Here is a 22,922-nt window from a genome sequence, read left to right as displayed (position 1 = left end):
TTGAAAGGAACCGTCAATGGATCTGTGATGCTGTCTAAATGCTTCTACATTGCTAAACATATTTAGCCACTACCCTAAATGCTACCAGACATGAACTGTATCTTTTCATTCAAAAGGACATTACATGCTATAATCAAGCGTAATTTATTAAAGTACCTTTCTGCCAGCACACTCAGTCCATCCATCTCTCACTCCTTTTTGCATAATAATCACCATATTGAAGTGTATTAGCAAATCTCATTTATGAGAATTCTAAGAAATATAAACAGAAGTTCTTTCATCCACTTTTCTTTACCTATTCTTGCATTTTATTAACTGTCTTTTTTCCTTGCTTTTGCTCCATTCAATTTCATTTCCGAATGTTTCCTTACACTAGGAAGAAACCTATACTATATATCCATTAAATGTTTCAAAGTTCTCTTTGCTCAGTGGAGAGCCTTATGGTCAATTTTCCTCTCCCTGCATTTACTCTCAATAGTCTGACCCTACCACGGTTTCTGATCAGGACCCCGGGACAACCAAACGATGTCACTATTGAACCTATAGCTAGAGTTGTTCCCAACACAAAAAGTTGTATTCGTATTTAGCAACAAATTCTGGTTGAGACTAAAAATTACTTTAAAGTTCTTGAAATCATATATACATATATAAATTATTGATGCTGTATGCTTATAAATGCATAAAACATTTTCAATCTCTTTGCCTTTTTGTGTTATAAGATCACTAGTTTTATTAGTTGCAAAATAAATTACAAAAATATCCTTTTATGTGAGACCTCAGTCAAAACTATTTGGGAACAGAAGACAAAGTTGTTTTTCATAGCAGTATTTGGTATCCCTCATGGTAATCCACCTCTTGGTACAATTTTTCTGGCCCCACATCTGTATCCCATTCAAACAAACCCTTTATTCAAATTTCTTACTACTTTATTGATTGGGGAGCCCTTTAGAGGTCCAGGGTTTCTGTGGTTGGGTAGGCTTCTATACCTAAGTGTGGGATTTTGCATTAAGGAACTGACTTAGTTATCAGTGTAAGCTTCTATAGTAATATCAGTTTATCAAAAATAAAGGCAATATCTTAGCCTCCACTTGCAGATTTATTTTTCCTTATTTTTGAGTCTGCTCAGAATATGAGTAGCAAAGAGGGTTCCTGTAATTCAGATCCCTTAAAATCTCAACCGCAATAAGCTCCTCTTCATTTAGCTGCCACTTGTAATTGAGAACATGTGGTATTTGGTTTTCTGTTCCTGCATTAGTTTGCTAAGGATCATAGCCTCCAGCTCCATCTGTGTTCCTGGAAAAAAAAAAAAAAAAAACCGGGACCTCATTCTTTTTTATGGCTGCCCAGTATTCCATGGTGTATATGTACCACATTCTCTTTAATCTGTCATTGATGGACATTTAGGTTGATTCCATGTCTTTGCTATTGTGAATAGTACTGCAGTGAACATTTGAGTGCATGTGTCTTTACGTTAGAATGAGAAGGGAACAACAGACACTGGGGTCTGTTGGCAGGATGGGGAGGAGCAAAAAAGATAATTATTGGGTACTAGGCTTAATATCTGGGTTATGAAATAATCTGTACAACAGTCTCCCATGACACAAGTTCACCTATATACAAACCTTCACATGTACCTCTAAACCAAAAATAAAACTTTTTTTAAAAATCATATTTTATTAAACCTTCTTGGTAATAAAGTTGGCTCTAGCCACACAGAATAATGGATTCTAGCCACACAGAAAAAATAAATATACACGTAAGCTCCTCTTGTCTGACTCCTACCTTTTCATGACTTCCCACATCACTAGGAATACAATCCTCTAAGACCTTATATCTTCTAGCCCTGCCATCCTAGTCAATGCCATCTTGTACAACTTATTTCCTCACCTACTGGGTCACAGACTCATTTTTGTTCTCTCATTAAACACTCTTCGGTTACAGTTTGTCCACAAGGACTCCAATATAGAGGTACAGAGTCCTTCTTGGGCCATATTTGGTTTGCTTTAATGCCAGTTTCAGGTATTCTGTTATTAGCAACAGAAAATAAACTAAGACAATGGGATGATACAATATGTCTTTTGTGACAGGCTTCTTTCATTTAGTAAAATGCTTTCAAGCTTTATCTAGGTTGTAGCATGTATCAGTCCTTCATTCTTTTTGATGCGGCTTAATATTGTATCATCTGGATATACCACATTTAGTTTATCCAACATTTGATGGATGGATTTTTTCTGTGTTTTGGTTATAGGCTGCAAGTTTATGTGTGGACATATATTTTCATTTCTCTCGAGTAGATACCTAGAAGTGGAATTGCTGGGTCAAAGAGGAACTATTTTGAGGAACTACCAAACGGGCTGCACCATTCCACATTCCCATCAGCAATGTATGAGGGTTCCAATTTCTCCACATTCTCTCCAACACTTCTTATTGCCTGCCTTTTTGGCATAGCCATTCTGGAGACTGTCATTGTGGTTTTGATCTGCATTTCTCTAATGATTAATAATGTTGAGCACCTTTTAATATATTTTGTTCATTTCTTCTTTGCAGAAATATTTAAATCCATTGTCCATTTTATAATTGGATTCTCTTTTTATATTTTATATTAAAAGCTGTTTAGGCCGGGTGCGGTGGCTCATGCCTGAAATCCCAGCATTTTGGGAGGCCGAGGTGGGCAGATCACCTGACATCAGGAGTTCCAAAGCAGCCTGGCCAACATAGTGAAAACATGTCTCTACTAAAAATACAAAAATTAGCTGGACGTGGTAGCAGGCACCTGTAATCCCAGCTACTCAGGAGGCTGAGGCGGGAAAATTGCTTGTACTCAGGAGGTAGAGGTTGTAGTGAGCTAAGATCGTGCCACTGTGCTCCAGCCTGGGTGACACAGCAACACTCTGTCTCAAAAAAATAATAATAAAGCTATTTATATATTCCAGATATGATTATCTTCCTAGATATACGATTTACAAATACTTTCTCCCATTCTTTGGTCATCTTTCTTGATTGTATCCTTTGAAGAACTAAATTTTTTATTTTAATGAAGTCATTAATCTTTTTTTTTTTTTTTTTTTTTGGGAAGGAGTCTCACTCCGTCATCCAGACTGGAGCGCAATGGCACGATCTCGGTTCACTGCAACCTCTGCCTCCTTGGTTCAAGTGATTCTCCTGCCTCAGCCTCCTGAATAGCTGGGATTATAGTCGCACGCCACCACACCCAGCTAACTTTGTTATTTTTCGTAGAGACGGGGTTTCACCTTGTTGGTCAGGTTGGTCTCGAACTCCTGACTTCATGATCCGCCCACCTCTGCCTCCCAAAGTGCTAGGATTACAGATGTGAGCCACCACGCCTGGCCTAATCTTCTCTTTTATTGCTTGTATTTTTGGTGTCATAGCTTAGAAATTATTGCCTAACCTAAGATCATAAAGATTTCTTCCTGTTTCCTTTGGTGGGTTTTGTTGGCTCTGTATGAGAGCATTAGCTCTCAGAGTTAGGTCTAGGTCCCATTTTGATTTCGTTTTTGCATGTGGTGGTAGGAGTCCACACTTATTCTTTTGCATCATACGGATACCCAGTTATTCCAGTACCATTTGTGAAACAGCTATTCTTTTTCCCATTGAATTTGCTTGGCTTCTTAGTGAAAAATCAATTGACCATAAATGTATGGGTTTATTTCTAGACTTTTGATTCTATTACATTAATTTATATGTTTATCTTTATGCCTGCCAGCACCACAGTGACTTGATTTCTATAGCATTGTAGTAAATTTTGAAACTGGGAAGTATGAGTTCCCCAACTTTATTTTTCCTTTTCAAGATTGTTTTGGTTATCTCTAGTGCCTTACATTTCCATATAAATGTGGAGATTAGATAGTTTCTACAAAAAAAAAAAAAAAATCAGCTGGGATTGTGATAAGCATTGTGATGAATCTGTAGATCAATTTGAACAGTATTACCATCTCAACAACATTAAAACTTCCGAATCATGAACATGGAATAACTTTTCATTTATCTGGGTGGCCTTTAATTTCTATCACCAATGTCTTATAGTTTTTCGTGTACAAGTCTTACAATTCATTTTTAAAATTTATTTGTAAGTATTTATTTTTGATACTATTGGAAATGGAATTGTTTTTCTTATTTCCAGTTCAGATCATCCATTGCTAGCATATAAAAACACAATTCTTTCTTACTGATCTTGTATCCTGCAACCTTGATGAACTTGTATATTACTAGATACTTCCTAATTTTATCTTTCCTCCTCACAACAATGGTGCACAGAGGGTGTTACTAGGCCATTTTTCCAGATACTGCCTGGAAAAGGAAAGAGGAATTCTGAGACTCAGAGAAATTAAGAAAAGTGCTTGACAAACAAAGTCAGAAAGTTGTAGAGGTATAAACATCTCATTCAGGTTCTAATATGTCATGTGCCCTCCAATAAACCTTTTTCTTCTTAGGCTTAGTAAATTATTCTCAGTATTACCTTATAGGCAAATAAGAATTTTGACAATTTCTGCACCTTAAGTATGTCACCTTTGTTTCTCTACTGTATAAATCTGTAAACTATCACCAAATGGGTTTCTCTAAAATAACTTCTTGCTTAGTGAAATGTACTATATGATTCATTATTCAAAAGTAGAAACTCATGTCCTAAGAAAGGCATCTTCTCTTTGTACAATTATTTAAGTCTCTGAAGGGCTAAATATAAATGATCCTTGACAATGAGGATAGAAGAAGGGATTTTTTTTAAATAGTATTTTTAATCTGTTAGTGATTCAATTTGCTCCATAGTACCAGGGCAACTTATAGACCTGTAGGAGTGTGATATGCTAAAAACACTAAAGATTAATGAAAAACCAAATGACTACATTGATAGGAATTAAATAAAACTCTTGTTTTCTCAGTTTTTATTTCAGGAAATGAGTTGTCTTAGATTCCAAAGTCAAGATGGTAAGGGACTCTATATAGTAGTGACATCAGACTCAAGTCATATTTTATTTCACTGGATTTCAACAGCTCTTTAAAGCAGTCCCATAACAAACAAATCCCTTGGCTATATCCACTTCCACATTGTATCCTGACTAAAGTCCCTTGGAAAAGGAAATGTGCTGCATTACAATTTCAAAAATAGCAAGAGATTGAAAATTAATGCACCAAAGAGCATGTTGTTTTGGCCTTTTGTCTAAAGGGCAAATGCAGACAAATCAGAGTCTAGAGCTGTGTGCCATATATAGGGATTTGCTTCCTACACAAAACTCCAAAGAAAACAGTGCATTCAAATGGTAATGAAGAGAGGGCCTGGGTGCAGATAATGGTGTATTAAACTTGGATGAGCTAATTGTGCATTTTCATGTGAATCAGCCTCCTGCTAAGACTCATTACGAATGCACATTAAAGCTATAGACAAGTACACCGCCTTTTAATCAAGTGTCTTATATCTAACAACACTATTAGTATTGTAAGCATTCTGGTAAGTGAAAATTTTGACTGAAATGTAATTGTGCAGCCCAGAAATTTGATTCTGTTTCAAAGCTGTAAGAATATCTTCACATGAGGGTGAAATAAGAAGTGGAGGGAAATAGAGGGTGGACTAGAATAGGAATTGATGAATTACTTTTTTTAAAATTTTAAAAACTCATTATGCTGGCCTGTTGAACTGGATTCTTACTTGGAATCCATACAAATGCTTACAAAATATCAGTCTACAGATGTTGTGCTGGGGAAATGACAGTTTAGACCACAGCAGCATTGCTCAGGAAAACTGAGAAGCATTTCTGCAAGAGGGTGATGAAAAACATGGGGAGCCCAGGGCTCCTGCCACTGCCTCAGATGGAGAGATGATGCATACAAAGCAATCAGCATCTACAAGCAGAGGAAAATACTCATATGATTACGATTAGACACATAGCAGGAGAGCAAAACATGATTTAGCTTACTAAACAATTGAAATCCAAGTGGATCAGCCTTCAAATTCTAAAATTTCTTGCAGAAGTATGTCCTTTTTCTCCCCTCAATTTGTATCATGCCACACTGGTAAGAGGCAAACACTCAAAATTTGTTTGCATTTGATTCTAATGTGTAATAGAGATTTAAAAATTTTTAAGACAACCACAAAAGATTTATCTTTCTAAGCTATGTCTTAATATCAAAGTCACTTCTGTGGGCTTTTGGAATAATGGCACACTGATCACTTATCACTGCCCTACTCTCATTCCCAACACCATCTCTGGAGTACATGATTGACAGAGACAAACATGCTGTTGGTGGACCATTGAAGGTATACAGAAGCCACAAGTCCTGCTGGGATGTCAGGGAAGGAAATCAAGGCAGGGCTTTATTCCCCAAGGGACCTGAAGTAAAAGATAAGGTTCATCTCTCCTCCATCTTGGAGAGCTGCTCATGAACAGTCCAAAGTGTTTGCAGCTTTGGTGTCTCTGGAGTATGGGCAGCACATGTCTGTCTGCTACTTGTGATCTTTAGAGCAGCTTGTGTAAACCCTAATGGGCCCAGGTGGAAGGAAGTAGCACATATGGTCCAGGCCTGCATCTGGGACATGGCAGTCAATCCCCTGGATAGAAAGAGCAGACAGATTTCCTCCCTAAACTGTAGCAGAAGAATGAGTCTACATGTTCATTTACTCTAAGCCCACAGAACTGCCAAGCCTTCCATCACCTGCTAATTTGCCTCTGCAGAAGAGACTGGCATGCCAAGATACACAGTTAAAAGGATACACAACCAAGACTTGCTTTAAGGAAAGCATAGGTAGCTGGGTGTGGCGGCTCATGCCTGTAATCGCAACACTTTGGGAGGGCGAGGTGGGCAGACCACTTGAGATCAGGAGTTCAAGACCAGCCTGCCCAACATGGCGAAATCCCGTCTCTACTAAAAATACAAAACTTAGCTGGGCGTGGTGGCACTTGCCTGTAGTCCCAGCTACTCAGGAGGCTGAGGCAGGAGAATCGCTTGAACCCGAGAGGCAGAGGTTGCAGTGAGCCGAGGTGTGCCACTGCACTCCAACCTGGGCAACAGGGTAAGACTCCATCTCAAAATAATAATAACAATAATAAAGCATAGGTAATTGTCATTGACTTAAGAAAAAAGAGATAAATTGAATATATATAAAGATAGGTTCATGAAGAACATAAAATCTCAGAAGGAATTCAAAATATAAGAGCAGCTATGAGACACCAATTGAAATCATGAAGACTACTATGAAATTTGATCCAGGAGATAAATGATCTCAGCAGACACATAATTATAGAAGAGAATGGAGCATTAATTAAACTCTACCTTTAAAATGATCTCACTCCAATTCATCCTCTAAAGCTGGCATTTTTTTTTTTTTTTTTTTTTTTTTTTGCTAATGACATTGAAGAAAATTTAATCCCTAACTCATACAAAGTATACAAATAAATTTCATGGTGAAATTGCGGTAATTTTTTCTCATACAAAGTATACAAATAAATTTCATGGTAAATTTCATGGTGAAACTGTGAAAATGTTTCTAGAGAAAAAAATATAACGTACTGAGAGGATCTTCTTAAAATAACCCTGTTTTATCACACAAAATAATAGTTTGCCAAAATCTTCATAAACAAAAACAAAGGCTAACCAATAGACTGGGAAAGCATTTAGAGTATGACAAACAAGAGGCCAACACTGCTAATATGCGTAGAGTTCTTTAAGTTATAAGAGCAAATCAAACAAACCAATAGAAAATTCAGTAAAGTTTATTAGCAGACAAGCTAAGGACACACAAATGGCAGTTAAACATAGTAAGATTTTCAGTATCACTAGGTATCCAGATTACGTATCATGAGTAAAATATGATTTTTTACTCATCGGATTAGCCAAAGTTTAAAAAATGTATAGTATCTTGAGATGGAGGGAATTTGAGGGAAAAAAGGGCATGTCCACCATTGTTTGGGAGAAAATTTGGGGGAAAAATAAAAGGTACGTCCACCATTGTTTCAAAAGTATGAACTGCAACAATTTTTTGCAAAATAATTGAGTAATTTTCATAAATTTAAAACATACCTATTATTGGAGTGGGCTATCGCACACTTTGGAATGTTCTTTTCTTTGCTTTCATTCTGTTTATTTTTCAATGAAAAAGTTTAAAGTCTAACTTGTCTAGATTGATGTGTGAGCACAGAGAAAGGTTTGGACGAATATACCTCAAATTGTTAAAAGGTTATAGGGAGTGTATTGAGAAGGTGATATTAAATTTATTTTTTAACATTATACATTTTTAATTTATAATTATAAATTTGTATGGTTTTCTTTGACATAAACATATTAAATATATTGTATCATGTATAGTATACATTTCATATTTTGTATATATCACATATATAAATTTGATATGCACTAATCTCTATCATTAGTTTATTAGCTCATGATCCTTTAATCATATTAATGTATGGTCATAAGAAACTTTAGAACTAAATGCTTTTTAGACTCAACTGAGGATCCAGGTAATGTGCTAGGTTTGCATGGTGCTTCCTTTCTTGAATGCTGACAAGCCAGCATCTCACTGTGTCCCATGCTATCTACGGCTTCTTGCCTCTTAATCTTGATTTAAAACAATTTCCACAACATTATAATTTGCAGGGGGGTGTCATAGTGGTTATTTCCACTACCCAAAAATCAATCATTTCAGAAGGAAATTTAAATAATACTACAACTTACCCAGAATAAGATAGTTAATAATTCTTGTGCTTGCAATTTATGTAAATAAGTATACAATAATGAAGAACACCAACTTTATAGTCAAACCTGAAGCTGGATAAGGTTGGGCCCCATAACCATGGTAACAAGCTCCTCTGTCAACTGCTCAACTTGGAAAATAACAGTAATTACCTTGTTGGTTACACATATGCATTAACCTTATGGTTACATGTATGAATTAAAAATAGGCAGGAACAGGTCCTGTACAGTGGCAGTGTCTGATAATGTCTCCCCCTCTAGAACTAAAAATAGATGATCCCCTGCTTGGTTTCACTATATTTGTATTAAATATTTACAGAAATGTTGGATAGAAGAAAGATTAGACATGTTCCATGATGCCTCTGGAGAATTAGGGTAAAGTTGAGGCCCCTGTTGTTACCAATCTCCTAAGTTAGCAAAGGAAAATTTTAACATTTGCATAACGATGAAATGAGTGATTCTAAAAACGTGTGCTTTTCTTTAACAGAAAGTATGGAACCAAACGATTTTAAAGCCTTAGGAAATTTCCCTTCCTGAGATTCTGATTCTATTCCTTGCACTCTGCTAGCAGCTAGTCAGGGAGAGAGCTCAGGAAGAAAGTCGGGTATATGGGCAAGAGGGATGTAAGACAGTGCCCCTAACTCAGAAGATTAGTCTCAGGAGAAGATCATCAGATCTGAACAAGAACTAATACAATTGGCTAGTGGCTACCATATTGAATAACACAGCTTTCATGTATTGGGACTCAATTAAATTTCATAGTCCCATATAAATCTTAAAGTTTTACAGATTTCTGTTTATGTTGTCTTCAGCAGTTTTATCATTTTCAATGTGATTTACTAAAAGCAGTGCAGCCATTTGTTTTTCCAAATCTCTTCTTGTTAGTCTAGACTTTTGTGGGCATTTATTTTATAACATTTATAACCATGAAAGCTAAAGTTATGGCTTATTTCCCATATCAAGATCTAGATCTACCTACACATTTCCATTTACAGTGATTTTCACATTTACTTTTACATTTTCAAAAATTCACATAAATGTGATTTTCACATTTACTTTTACATTTTCAAAAATTCCTTCTTTGCTGATCCTTCCCGGATGACACTCATACCTTAATAGAAAATAAGAACAGCAATAGAAAATGTGAACAAAGATGGGAAATGTTCATTGTTCTTTCTAATGGATTTCATTTTTGTAAAGCTTGTTCATGCTATAGTCTGCTTAGTGAAGACAAAGCAAGGCCATCTATCATCTTTGGTTAGTCCACACAGTGTCAGAGTGTCATACAGAGACTCGAGTAACTTGATACTAAGAAATAGGAAATCTCTAATTAATCATAATGACTTAGAAGTTCTGTATTTGAAGTAGCAAACAGAATGGGGCAGGGATACAATGTGATCCAAGAGAAGAAAATTCATACTTCTAAGTCAAGGAAGCAAGTAATGATATTTTGTTATCAAAATTATTCCACTACTTCTTAGAAGTCATGCTAGATGTCTCAATTTTTAAAACTGAGAAATAACAGAAACTCCTTAATGAAGGCCTTATCTTGGTATTAAATTTTAATGTAAATGCTTACCTAGGACCTAAATAGATTGAAGAATGAGCAACCTTTCTGACATCTTTAATAGAGATTCACAATAACCATTTAAGCTTTTGACACACGCACATTTATGTTTATTGCAACACTACTCACAATAGCAAAGACATGCAATCAACCTAAATGCCCATCAGTGATAGACTGGATAAAGAAAATATGGTACATATACACCATGGAATACTATGCAGTCATAAAAAAGAATGAGATCATGCCCTTTGCAGAGACATGGATGGAGCTGGAGGCCATTATCCTCAGCAAACTAACACAGGAACAGAAAATCAAATACCACACGTTCTCACTTATAAGTGAGAGCTAAATTATGAAAACACACAGACACATAGAAGGGAACAACAGACACTGGGTGGGAGGAGGGAGAGGGTCAGGAAAAGTAACTAATGGGTACTAGGCTTAATACCTGGGTAATGATATAATCTGTACAACAAACTCCTGTTACACAAGTTTATCTATGTAACAGACCTGCACGTGTACCCCTGAACTTAAAAGTTAAAAAATAAAATAAAATAAAAATGTTTCTTTCATTTTAGCTTCTATTCACTTATTTTTATTTGGTTTCCAGCTGTAGTTTTGCTTGTTTTTCAACTTAAGAAAATTCACCCATGCTTGAGTAGGGCCTTCGTTACAGTGAACAATAGGATGTAGACTGCCTCAATAAAATACAGCAATTATGCAGGTACAAGCTACAAGGAGAAAAAGTCCTGTTTATATTTGTTTATACCCTTAAGGAAGAATCATTACACCTTTCATAAAAGCATTCTTTAGTAGGAATATGGGAGAATAAAGCCACAGCTTTTAATGATCATTAGACAGAGGCTGCAAGATTATAATTTGTAGTAAGTGTAATGTAACCCCACCATCACTGAAATAAAGATCCCATGATCAAGAAGAGAAAAGGGGAAATTGCTATCATAATCTTAGTTCCTGATTTTAAATATCTGCTACTCTTCCACTAATGATAAAATAAATCCAAAACTCACTGTATACAGATAAAGCCTCATTATATGATATAGTTATCCATTTCTTCCAGGACATAAAACCATGCTGTAGAGGACATCATGTGAGTTACATGCACTAAGAAACTTTTTATAGCATTTATCCCTGTTAGGAATGTACATGGATTTGTGCTTCTTTGCTTAATGTCTGATGCCTCATTCAGTGGTTAAAGGCTAAATCTATTTTGCTTATCACAATAGTCACAATATTTGACACCCAGTAGGTAGCCAATCTATGCTTGCTTTAAATGAGTGAATTAGTAAATCTTGTGCATCCGTCTTCTTTTGATTACCATTTTCATTCCTGTCATCACCCTTCATGTTTAAATGATCTAATAATCATTAATTTCACATTCTTCAAACTCTCCTAAATACTGTTGCAGTTAAGTCCTCCTAAAACCCAAACAATACATGTCACACTTTAACTTCTATCTTTTCCACAGTTCCTCATTATCTAGAGTCTTGGCCAGTCTTTCTCAATTGGGGTTCCCAGAAACAATTAAACCCAAATGCCCTGGACACTCATTGTATGTAATAAATTAAATTCTCTCCTATCCATGTAGATTGCTGATAGTTGTTAACAACTTCTGAAGTGTTAAGAAAAGAACCACACAACTTATTTTACATAATGCTTAATTCTTCTGTGAAACCCCAGTTAAGAAAGACTAGTTCCAGGTTAATAACATGGATCTGCCTTATTTTTCTAGTTTACTCTCCCATAACTTCACATTCCCTTGGCATCATCCAAACCAAACTCTTTGCAGTTACACCCCGGTGTTTCTGTTTCCACACATTAGTATTCTCAGTTCCTTGCATATTCATTTTGTGTCTCTTTGGATAAAATTCTACCCCATCTTTAAGATTTACCACAAATATTCCATGAAGATTTTCTCTACTGACCCCGTATAATTTTTGTTTCTTTCTTGGGCTTCCTGGATTTTGTTTCACTTAACCCCATTTAGCTTACCATTACAGATAATTTTTGTAATTTTTTTGTCTCTCCTATGAGTTTCTTGAAGGCTGAACTTTGGTCCACAGGAAAAAAATAGTGTATTTTGCAGAATAGATGCTAGGTTCAGAGGGCAGACCATCTGCTGCTGAGGGCCAAGGTCTAAGCCGTGCTGTAGCATCATGGAAAGATGTAGGAGAAAGAACAGTTGTCCTCTGATACAAAATATCATTGTTCCACTACTGCCTGGCATAAAGAACAAAGGCTTATAATGAGCCGCATCATGACAAAGCATTAAACATCAGGAGAAGGTATCAAGGGATTATTATTTACCTTTTCTTTGCAGATTTGTGTCATTAATTAAAATACAAGGACCTCAGACACACACACACACACACACACACATACAGACTTTTTATGTCAGAGAGAACTACGCTCTACACTTAATCACTCTATTCAAGGGAAAGTGATTGGCATAATTGCATAATTGAAAAGAGAGTGAGATGCTTTCTGTCAAAATTTGATTGCAACACTTGCCTTCAAACTTCAGGATGTTTCCTCTGACTATGGTTGAATCTCATTTTCTTGAACAGGTTGCCTCTCTTATGCAAACATTACAGTCTTTTTGAGCAACTCTTTCCTATTATTATTAACATATAATTATACAGTTCTAAAAACATCCATGGCCCTCTTGCTCTAAATATACATGCATATACATGTATATACATATATATACACACATATATACATGCAGGTGTACCTTTGAATGTACAGCCAATTTCAGTTTTCTATATCGAATTGCTAACTTTCATAAAGTTCATTGTAACAGGTAATCCACATCTGCAAAGTTGACTGTGGTGCTATTCTATTAGCAACGTCTTCCTGGCACATTCTCATTTATTATATTTAGTACACGATTGCTGCATTGTGGTAAATGCCCCCTCGTGGCTATTTTAAAAGGTAAACATGCATTTTTAAGTACTTGAAGATTCAGAATGTAAATCAATCACTACAAGTATGTAACAGTCAATGTTTTATATAAAATGTTGTTGTTGGCCTACAGGTTGTTTACTGACCAGATTTAGAAAAGTATCTATTATTTGAAAATCAATTCAATTAAAAACTGTCTACTTTTGAGTCTGGGCCTAACAGAAATCAAGATATTCAGAAAAATTTGAAAAGTGTGTGGTAAGAGGTCATGAAAATTAAATCTGTTGGTATAGGGTATTCCAGTAGAGAGCTGGCTGCTAGTCTGCAGTTGGCTAGCATCTCTTACCAAACCTTAGCACGTCTACCTACAAAACTGATAAACTAGAGACCATCATATAATTTATGTTATATAACTTCTTTTTAAAGTTAAACATCAATAAACAAAGATATAAAGTTATAGTTATGTAAGTATGCATGATCATAATTTGACTTACAACAGTCAATGCTAAAATATCTAAAAATATATTTCTCAAGTCTTAAAAATGTTTATGAATGAGCAAATAAAACATAGACATCAAAAACCATATAGCATAAGTATCAGAGAAAGCACCAAGACAGAAATTACACAGAGCATTATAAAATTAAAAGCAGAAGAAGCAATATATCATAGAAGATAGAGATAAATTTCCTATTAAGTGTCTGACTGAGCAATAGTTAACACAAAGTGTTACCACACCCATCCAGTCAGCTTAAGACTAAGCCCTCAATTGATGGAAACACCTTAAAATTGTATCAAGAGCCCCAACAGAGAGACAAGCCCTTTTACTGCAATAGGAAATTGTATCATACTAGAAAAACTGGTAATTCTCCATAATGGAAGTCCCAAGACTGCAAGTACCAGCCATCTCCAAAAAAACAAACCCCCCCCAAAAGAAAAAAAAAAACAAGTTAGAAACAAAAGTTACTCTTCTAAAAAGAGTAGGAAGCAATGTGGCTCAAAATATTCAGAAGAACTAGCTGTATGACTTGGAAAAAATTGTCAACCTTCCAATCTTCAGTCATTTCATTGTAAGTATAATAAAAATAGTTATTGCTCTCTCAACTTTCAGCTCTTTAAAATGTTACATCCTGTAAGTCAGTTTGCATTTGATATGCATACACACAAATACACAAACACACATGAACAGTGGGATAAAAGTAGGTAAGTGATGTCTCTTGATTACTTTTTTCCCTGAAGATTGAAAGGTTCTTTAAAACTGTATCCACACATAGATATTTGGGAAATGGGATGAATAAGGCAGAACTCACAGAGCAGATTTGCTGATTAAATAGGATTACAACATAAAACACTTAGCATCACACTTTGCACCCTTAGTAAATTCTCAATAAATGGTGGTCATTGTTAATTATCACCATTGGTTCCCAATGCCATAGTTGGCCGTGTGAATTACTGAAGGTAAGGTTTGAGCTGTGCAATAGAACAGTAGTATGTTGCTATTTGTACATTTGACTTATGCAAATCCAAGTGTAGGTACTTGAGGAAAACAACAGGGAGCGAGTACTGACAATCTACTCTCCACTCCTGTCAATGAACACGTGCCACAGTGCAAGTACAACCCTAGCAACAGAATCTGCTGTTTTTATTAGTCAACCCCTCTGTCTCCAGTATTGTGAATATCTCAGCTCACAAGGATGATTCTGGGGTTAAATATGTACATTTTCATATAAGATAAAGCCAAAACACAAGGCGAAACTTCATCTGATAGTCAAGTGAAGACACAGTGATTGGATCAATGCTGTAGAAAAAGCTGTTTGGCTTTGTTGGTCTTACTGAGGTTATTCAGGTCCATAGGATGTATTTTATGAGTGATTTGTGGGAATATTCAAGAGGAATATTTTACTATATTTCAGTTCCACCTTACAGGCAGACTTTAGAAACCTCGACTGTATAGGATGTACCTTCAATTGAGAAATATGAGATGAAGAAATACCCCAGGGAAAAGACAAGAATTATTTTTAATGGCCCCACTAAATCTGGGGTTTGCAACAAAATTCAAATCCAACCCAGAAGTATAAACAGCAAGATGAGTTGATCAGAGAGTGCCAGATGACAGCTTACCTAGTTAATTGTTGTATCATCTTAAGTGTAAGGGGCAAAGATGTTGCAGGCATCAAAAGCAAACTTGATCACTAATCACAGGGTGGTTCACAGTAGAGGGGGATGAGAAGAGGATTTGGTCTTGGGAAACGCAAACAACATCAACCCATGGACTGGAGACATGGCTAAAGACTCAGGCATCGTAGGAATAAAAGGCAGGGATAGTCATTTTACAGGCATACGCCTCTTTGATATGTGTGTGTGTGTGTGTGTGTGTGTGTGTGTGTGTGTGTGTGTGTTTATGTATAAGAAAGAGAGACAGACAAAGAGCAAGATGGGGTGTTGGGGGCAGTAGAAGACTTGAGGAGAATACTAGAAACTGCCAGCAGATGATACCACATTGAACATTTAGGGTTCTGCCACCTGAGTGATGACAATCTAAGCTATGTGAGCCTCAGGTGCAGGAAAGGAACCTTAAACACCCCTTTGGCTGGGCTCCTACTGGTCTCAATTAGGGGGGCCACTGGTAATTACTAGACAGGATTCATCAGGAAGGACCAATCTGAGGAAATTGAAAAGTAGGAAATTAAACTAATGCAATCCCCATCTCCCTAGTTATTCACTTAAAAGTTTGCCTCACTCTCAGTCACATGCATGATGTCCAGGGCAATTTTCTAGCCAGCTGGCCATGAGCAGGAGTGACTGTGCACCCTGAATGTCAGAGACGCTTCTTCACAGGAATCTGTGAAGATTGCCAGCCCTGTGCTTGCTTTTAAATCCTTCTTCCCAGAATATCCCCTGCCTGACAGTTGCTGGCTGATGGTGGGTAGGGTGGGGAGAGGGTGGATGTGAGGTTCTGTGAGCGACACCCTTCACAGGCTCTCACTGTGAGAGGAAGGAACTGGGCATGGAGGCAGAGATTTCCACTAAATGTCCATTGGTCCTACTTCAACAAAGGCTTCAGACTTAAAGCCAAGAGAGAAACAGTTACAAAATCAGCTCGATGAAACCAGCTACATCTCCATGAAAAGGGCTGACTTTCTGTACTGTGGATGGGACATTTGCGTATCTTCAGATTTTAAAAACACACGTCAAAGGGAGAGCAATTACATCAAAATGACAATGCACTGTGTATCCTCAACTCATATTTTCTGCTTGCTGTCCTTTGCTTGCAAAAATATATGGTAGAAAATAGTAAGATAGAGAATTGCTAAGCAGCTGGTTAATCACGGCCTGTGCAATTATTATATTTTCATTCTGCCTCCGAAAAAGGAAACACTTAAAATGAATGAAATATGCATTGGTGCCGCTAGCAATGAAATTAAGCCACCTTATTAACTGTGCAATTTTTGCAAAGGTTCTGAGAAACACTCATTAGGCTTTTTGTGTGAATTGAACTTCATCTCCTGCCCCATCTTAATTCCCAAAATATAAAGTAACACTCACTTAAACATCTCAGTTTTACTAAGAGATGGCAAATAAAATACTTGGAGATTTTGGAGATAGAATACACATTAAGAAAAAAACAAGGTCCATATTAGCTGTTTCATCTTATATTTAGTTCATTCCTTATCATGATTCTCTTATTGTTACTATTATCACTATTATTATCACTACCTTCAAATCATTATGCTAGGTTATTGCACAATATATCATTAATTCTCGGAAAAAAGCAGGCAAGACAGAAATTACCCTTGTCATGTGCTAAATAAGAAAACAGATTTCAGAGCACAATTAACTTTCTGAAGCTCCCATTACTAATAAGTCTGAACAATTCCAAAGCCCACATTCATCCCATCACTCATATTTCCATATACAAACTTGTCAAGGATCAATGGGAAAATACATCATTTATATTTTACTATTATATGGGTCAACCTCATATTATTAATGTAACCTGAGACATTTTCATTAAATGTTCACTATCTTGCCATAAATGTTTTATAAATATTAATCTCAAATTATTAAAGTCTCTACTTAATATTAAAGGCTCACGCATTATTATTGCTCCTTCATCTTAAGGAAATCATCCAAAGTAATAGTCATAAAGTGAGAATGTTATTGAAACTTTTTTATCACCAGGTTTTTAATCACTTTGAAATGATATTTGGCATTTTCAACTTGGAAAATGGAGCTATATATTCAATTGCAGAGATTATGACTAAGAGGATTAACAGTAAATTCACAGCAAAGGAAGCAGCTACCTAGAAATAGTGTTTGATCTCAGGAATTTTCCACCTCCCTGCCACATCCTACAACCTACCAGGCAAAAATAGAAGGAAAAATAATACAGGTATAAAACAGCTACCTGTACAAATTAAATTAAAAACAAAACTTCTACTCTGAATAAAAAGTATAATTGTCTATCTTCACCTTATACATATATACACACACACACATATGTATATATAAAATGCCTGGTGGTTTAGAAGATTTTTATGAGGATTTATATATAATGTATATAATACAAACGATCTGGTGGTTTAGAAGATTTTTATGAAGATATATGTTATATATTATATATTTATATACTATATAAAAATGTTATATAATATATAAATATATTCCTATATATAATATATATTTATATGTTATATAAATATATATTATATATAATTATATATAATATATAATAAAAATATAATATACAAATATATAACTATTCATAAAATCTATTATATATATTATATATTATATATATCTTCTTAAAAATCTTCTAAATCACCAGGCATCTTCTGTACCTATTAAAAAAAAGAGTCTGCAAATATAACAATAGATCAAATCAAGGCTAATTTATCTCTCTACCGCTAAATTGGTTGAACTCCAGTCAACTAAGAGTTGACCACATTCCCATTTTGAACATCTTTCCCTGCTCAAATATCTCCTTTGCTTTAAAAGTCTCAAACCAACTTAATTCAATAAAGATACTTTAAAAACTCATACCAATCATAAACAATATTGAGTATATACTTCCTTCCAATATTGAGTATATACTTCTGGAATAAGTTACATTTACTGTATCAAGCAAGTTCTTAGCTCACATTCATTTTGAGTCAGTATTATCATTTGCATACTCTTGAAACTAGAAGAGCTTTTTTCCATGATTTTCACCTTTCACAATTTAAAATCGGGTAACAGAAGAGCTTCTGGACAATATTTCAAAGACATTTCTAATGGAGATAAGTCACCAATAATTAAAAATAAGAAGGAGCTGGTAAATATTCCTTCAGGCCAGGGTATTGACAAATCACTCACCATCAGATACAAACCACTAAACATGAGACAAGAATTTAGAGGGAAGGAAACTGCACATTCTTCAGAATGTGCATGATAGAATTTATTCTGTCCAGGCATTCATGATTTAGATAGTAGAAAAGAAGCAACAAGTAATCACTTAGGTAATGGGTGATTAGAAATACTTAAGGGAGGCCGGATGCGGTGGCTCACGCCTGTAATCTCAGCACTTTGGGAGGCCAAAGTGGGCAGATCACGAGGTCAGGAGTTTGAGACCAGCATAGCCAATATGGTGAAACCCTGTCTCTATTAAAAATACAAAAATTAGCTGGTGGCACGTGTCTGTGGTCCCAGCTACGCGGGGGGCTGAGGCAGGAGAATCACTTAAACCCTGGAGGCAGAAGTTGCAGTGAGCAGAGATGACGCCACTGCAATCCAGCCTGAGTGAAAGAGAAGGACTCCATCTCAAAAAGGAGGAGGAGGAGAAGGAGAAGAAGAAGAAGAAAGAAATCCTTAAGGGATATATAAGACACTCTGAATTAGGAACAACATTATTTTCAAGACTACTACTACAGTCTTGGCTTCGACACAAACTATTTGTGTGATCTAGAGCAAGTTGTTTTCCTCTGGGAGCTTCCATCTTCTCATCAATAAAGGCATATTTAGGGGAAAGGAAAACTGATGAATTAGGGCTAGGGTTGCTTGAAGTGTACGTTCTAAAATTCCCAAATGACAAATGCACAGAATATTCCTTCAGCTAAAATGCCAATGGCCTGGGGGCAAAGTATGGAGGCTCATCAGAGAATCACTGCTCGCTTCAATTTTCTGGCACCATTCAGACCTCTCCTTAATAAAAAGGGCAAGGCAAGTCTCGTGTTTTTTCTCCACATTGCTACGTATCTTCATCTTCAAGACAGAGACAAGATGATACAGGTACAGCCACCTCATACAGTTGTCCCACTGACAACCTATGCAGCTATTTCCAATTGTCCCAGGCTAGATAGAATTGGAATATGTGGTGTACTTGTCTAGATTAAATGTGGGGTGAATATTTATGAAATAAAAACCTGCTACATCAGAAGAACCAGTAGAAATAAAGGCATTAGACACTAGGTATAAAGTTTAGAACAGGTAGAGAATCGTTGTGCATTTTGCTGCAATCCTAATAGGAGATAGATTTATCTGATGCCTATTTACTTTCTTTTTTGGAAATTTATGATTGACCATATTTTTAAAGCAAGAATTAAAGTGATAACTTTATTGTGCATTTCTGGCCCAGATGCTTTTAAGATTAATCAAATACCAAAAGAGAAACTTAAGGGATGAAATCTAATGAAAGCATTCCATGTATTTCAAAATGAAATGCATAAATAGTTCTGTTTATTCACATCCAAGTTGAAAAGCAGAAACATCTCAGCAGGTTTACCCCTCAATACCAGTGAAAATAGTGCAGTGTCAAAAAATAAAAGAATTCTCCGTATTCCAAACCAAGTAGAAAATTTCACAATACATTTTAAATAATTATCTTTCTTTGCATATGCCTGTGAGAGTGAGTATGGGAATACTATATAGACTTGATTGTGTGGGTAAGTGTGAGCGTGTGTGTGTGTTTTGTTCAGTGGTAAGTATTTGTGTCTCTATGAGAGAGAAATAGTATATATATGTGTGTGTGTGTATATGTAAATATGTGATCTTGTATGTAGGCATGCGGGTGTGAACGTGTATACATATTTGCAGTTCCTAATGTGTTTTTATACAATGTGAAAATTACTTAGGTCACATGTCCTTCTTTAATAAGAAACAAACAAGCCTTCATTCGCTTTCATAGGAATTTTTTCCAACTAAATAATGAATTAGACCTGTGTACACAGTAAGAATTTATTCTTAGTCATTCGTGAAAACAATTTAAACAAAGCATGAAAAGATTTGGGTATTTTACCATATACATGTAGTTAATATTAATTTTTTAACTTTGATAAGGACAAAGATATAAAAAGAGCAAACAAATGTTAACTTCATAAGGAAAAGGTATCCTAAAAATTAGATAACTATAATTTATTTTTTAGATACAAGATGGTTAAGTGTGTAATTTTTATTTTATACAGAAACATAATTCACAAATAAATTATGCCAATGTAGGCCAAAAGTCAAAATAATACAAGAGCAAATGATCTGCATCATTTTGCGAAAATTAAATGCTTCTAGAAATGACAAAATTATTATGGCGAGTACTAGGATGGCAATGATGCAGCTCTAATTTTTCAATGGTTATTGGGAAATTAGGCAGTTAGATGTTAATGGTCATACTAAATCCATAATGAGGAGGCAAACAATCACATTAACACACACCATATGCTTACAATCATTTTGCTATGGTTACTCAGCCATTTCTAAAGGGAGAGGAAAGGTTCGATTTAAATTGGGAGGAGAAATAACAGCACATGTGAAGCTAAAGCCAGAAATACAAGCAATTCTACCAGTTCCTTTCCACCAGGAATCTCCCTACTCCGCTTATGATCTTCTTAATGAGCCATCAAATTCTCTTCACTTATCTAGTTTATTCAGTCTTCCCTCTGTCCTCCTCTCACCTCTCAGCCTTCTCTCTTCCTTGTCCTCAACTCACTTATTCTATATCTGGATTTTCTTCTTAGTAGTTTATCTGAACCAATGGAAATCCTTGACCCTGGCATCCATCTCTTTTTTTTGCTAAGATGCACAGGCTCATTTGCAGTGCTGCCTCCAATCACACTACCCTCCTCATCCACCCCACGTTCACATCTTTAAATTCAAGAATGATACATTCATAAAACAGGTTTTCCATTTGATGACCAGCAGCCCCCCAACATGAGTTCCCCAAAATCTGCACAATCTGCATACATATTAAAGGGCAAAATTGACAACCATCTCTGGGGTTTTTATTTTAAGTTCTAGGACACATGTACAGAACGTGCAGGTTTGTTACGTAGGTATACGTGTGCCATGGTAGTTTGCTGCACCTATCAACCCGTCATCTAGTTTTGCCCATCTTCTACCTGGCATCTTTTTAATATTTTTAGTATATTTCATCTCACTTTCACCAAAATCAGAACCAAAGAGGGACTGAATAGGTGATATCAATGAAAAGAATGGAGTAGGCGTGCTGCTGGGAGTTGCTTGGAGGTTGGCGGCGCGGGGCTGAAGGCTAGCAAACTGAGGGATCATGTCGCACAAACAAATTTACTATTCGAACAAATACGACGACGAAAAGTTTGAGTATCGACATGTCATGCTGCCCAAGGACATAGCCAAGCTGGTCCCTAAAACCCATTTGATGTCTGAATCTGAATGGAGGAATCTTGGCGTTCAGCAGAGTCAGGGATGGGTCCATTATATGATCCATGAACCAGAACCTCACATCTTGCTGTTCCGGCGCCCACTACCCAAGAAGCCAAAGAAATGAAGCTGGCAAGCTACCTTTCAGCCTCAAGCTTTACACAGCTGTCCTTACTTCCTAACATCTTTCTGATAATATTATTATGTTGCCTTCTTGTTTCTCACTTTGATATTTAAAAGATGTTCAATACACTATTTGAATGTGCTGGTAACTGCTTTGCTTCTTGAGTAGAGCCACCACCACCATAGCCCAGCCAGATGAGTGCTCTGTGGACCCACAGCCTCAGCTGAGTGTGACCCCAGAAGCCACGATGTGCTCTGTATCCAGAACACACTTGGCAGATGGAGGAAGCATCTGAGTTTGAGACCATGGCTGTTACAGAGATCATGTAAACTTGCTGTTTTTGTTTTTTTCCTGCTGGGTGTTTTATGTATGGTGACTTGTGGATTTATGTTTCAGTGTACTGGAAACTTTCCATTTTATTCAAGAAATCTGTTCATGTTAAAAGCCTTGATTAAAGAGGAAGTTTTTATAATCTAAAAAAAAAAAGAAAAAGAAAAAAAGAAAAGAATGGAGTAAAAAAACCTCCAGAAATCCTGTCCTCCATCAAACAGATGAGGAAATGTAAAAATTGTTCAAATCAACATGCTCAGGACTCTGGAATTAACCAGAGGCTTGCAGCAATGCTGAGAGTGTTTATTCAAGAAAAATTGCTAAATCTCAGATGTTTTGTGAGATTTGTGTTGTTTTATTAACTTGCCCTATTCCCATTCTCCCATGCCAGCTCAGTGATAGCCTTGAGGATAACAGCCGCACATCACATGGAGATCAGTAGCATGTTAGTCACTGGAGAGAGAACAGAACAGAGCTGCTTCACAGCACCATTTCAGATAATTTTCATTATTTGACCAGTTTGGTAGTTCTTTGGAAGACTGTACTTGCAAAGCTGTCTTTACTTTTACTGACTCAGAGTTGACTCAATGCAAATAGATTTTTCCTGGAATGGGAGGAGAGGGCATTTGTGA

The 22,922-nt window shown here is 36.1% G+C and overlaps 1 pseudogene across 1 annotated transcript; it reads left to right on the top strand.

Annotated features, from left to right (window-relative positions):
* The first annotated feature begins 21,677 nt into the window (after positions 1 to 21,677).
* LOC111552549 lies at positions 21,678 to 22,435 on the top strand (annotated as a pseudogene). The gene has a single exon (XR_002734666.2). The product of XR_002734666.2 is annotated as a cyclin-dependent kinases regulatory subunit 1 pseudogene (transcript).
* Positions 22,436 to 22,922: the final 487 nt, after the last annotated feature.

Source organism: Piliocolobus tephrosceles, chromosome 17 (genome assembly GCF_002776525.5).
Source record: "Piliocolobus tephrosceles isolate RC106 chromosome 17, ASM277652v3, whole genome shotgun sequence".
Lineage (NCBI taxonomy): Eukaryota > Metazoa > Chordata > Mammalia > Primates > Cercopithecidae > Piliocolobus > Piliocolobus tephrosceles.
The sequence above is the reverse complement of the archived record's forward strand: the minus strand, read 5'-3'. Positions and strand labels throughout refer to the sequence as shown.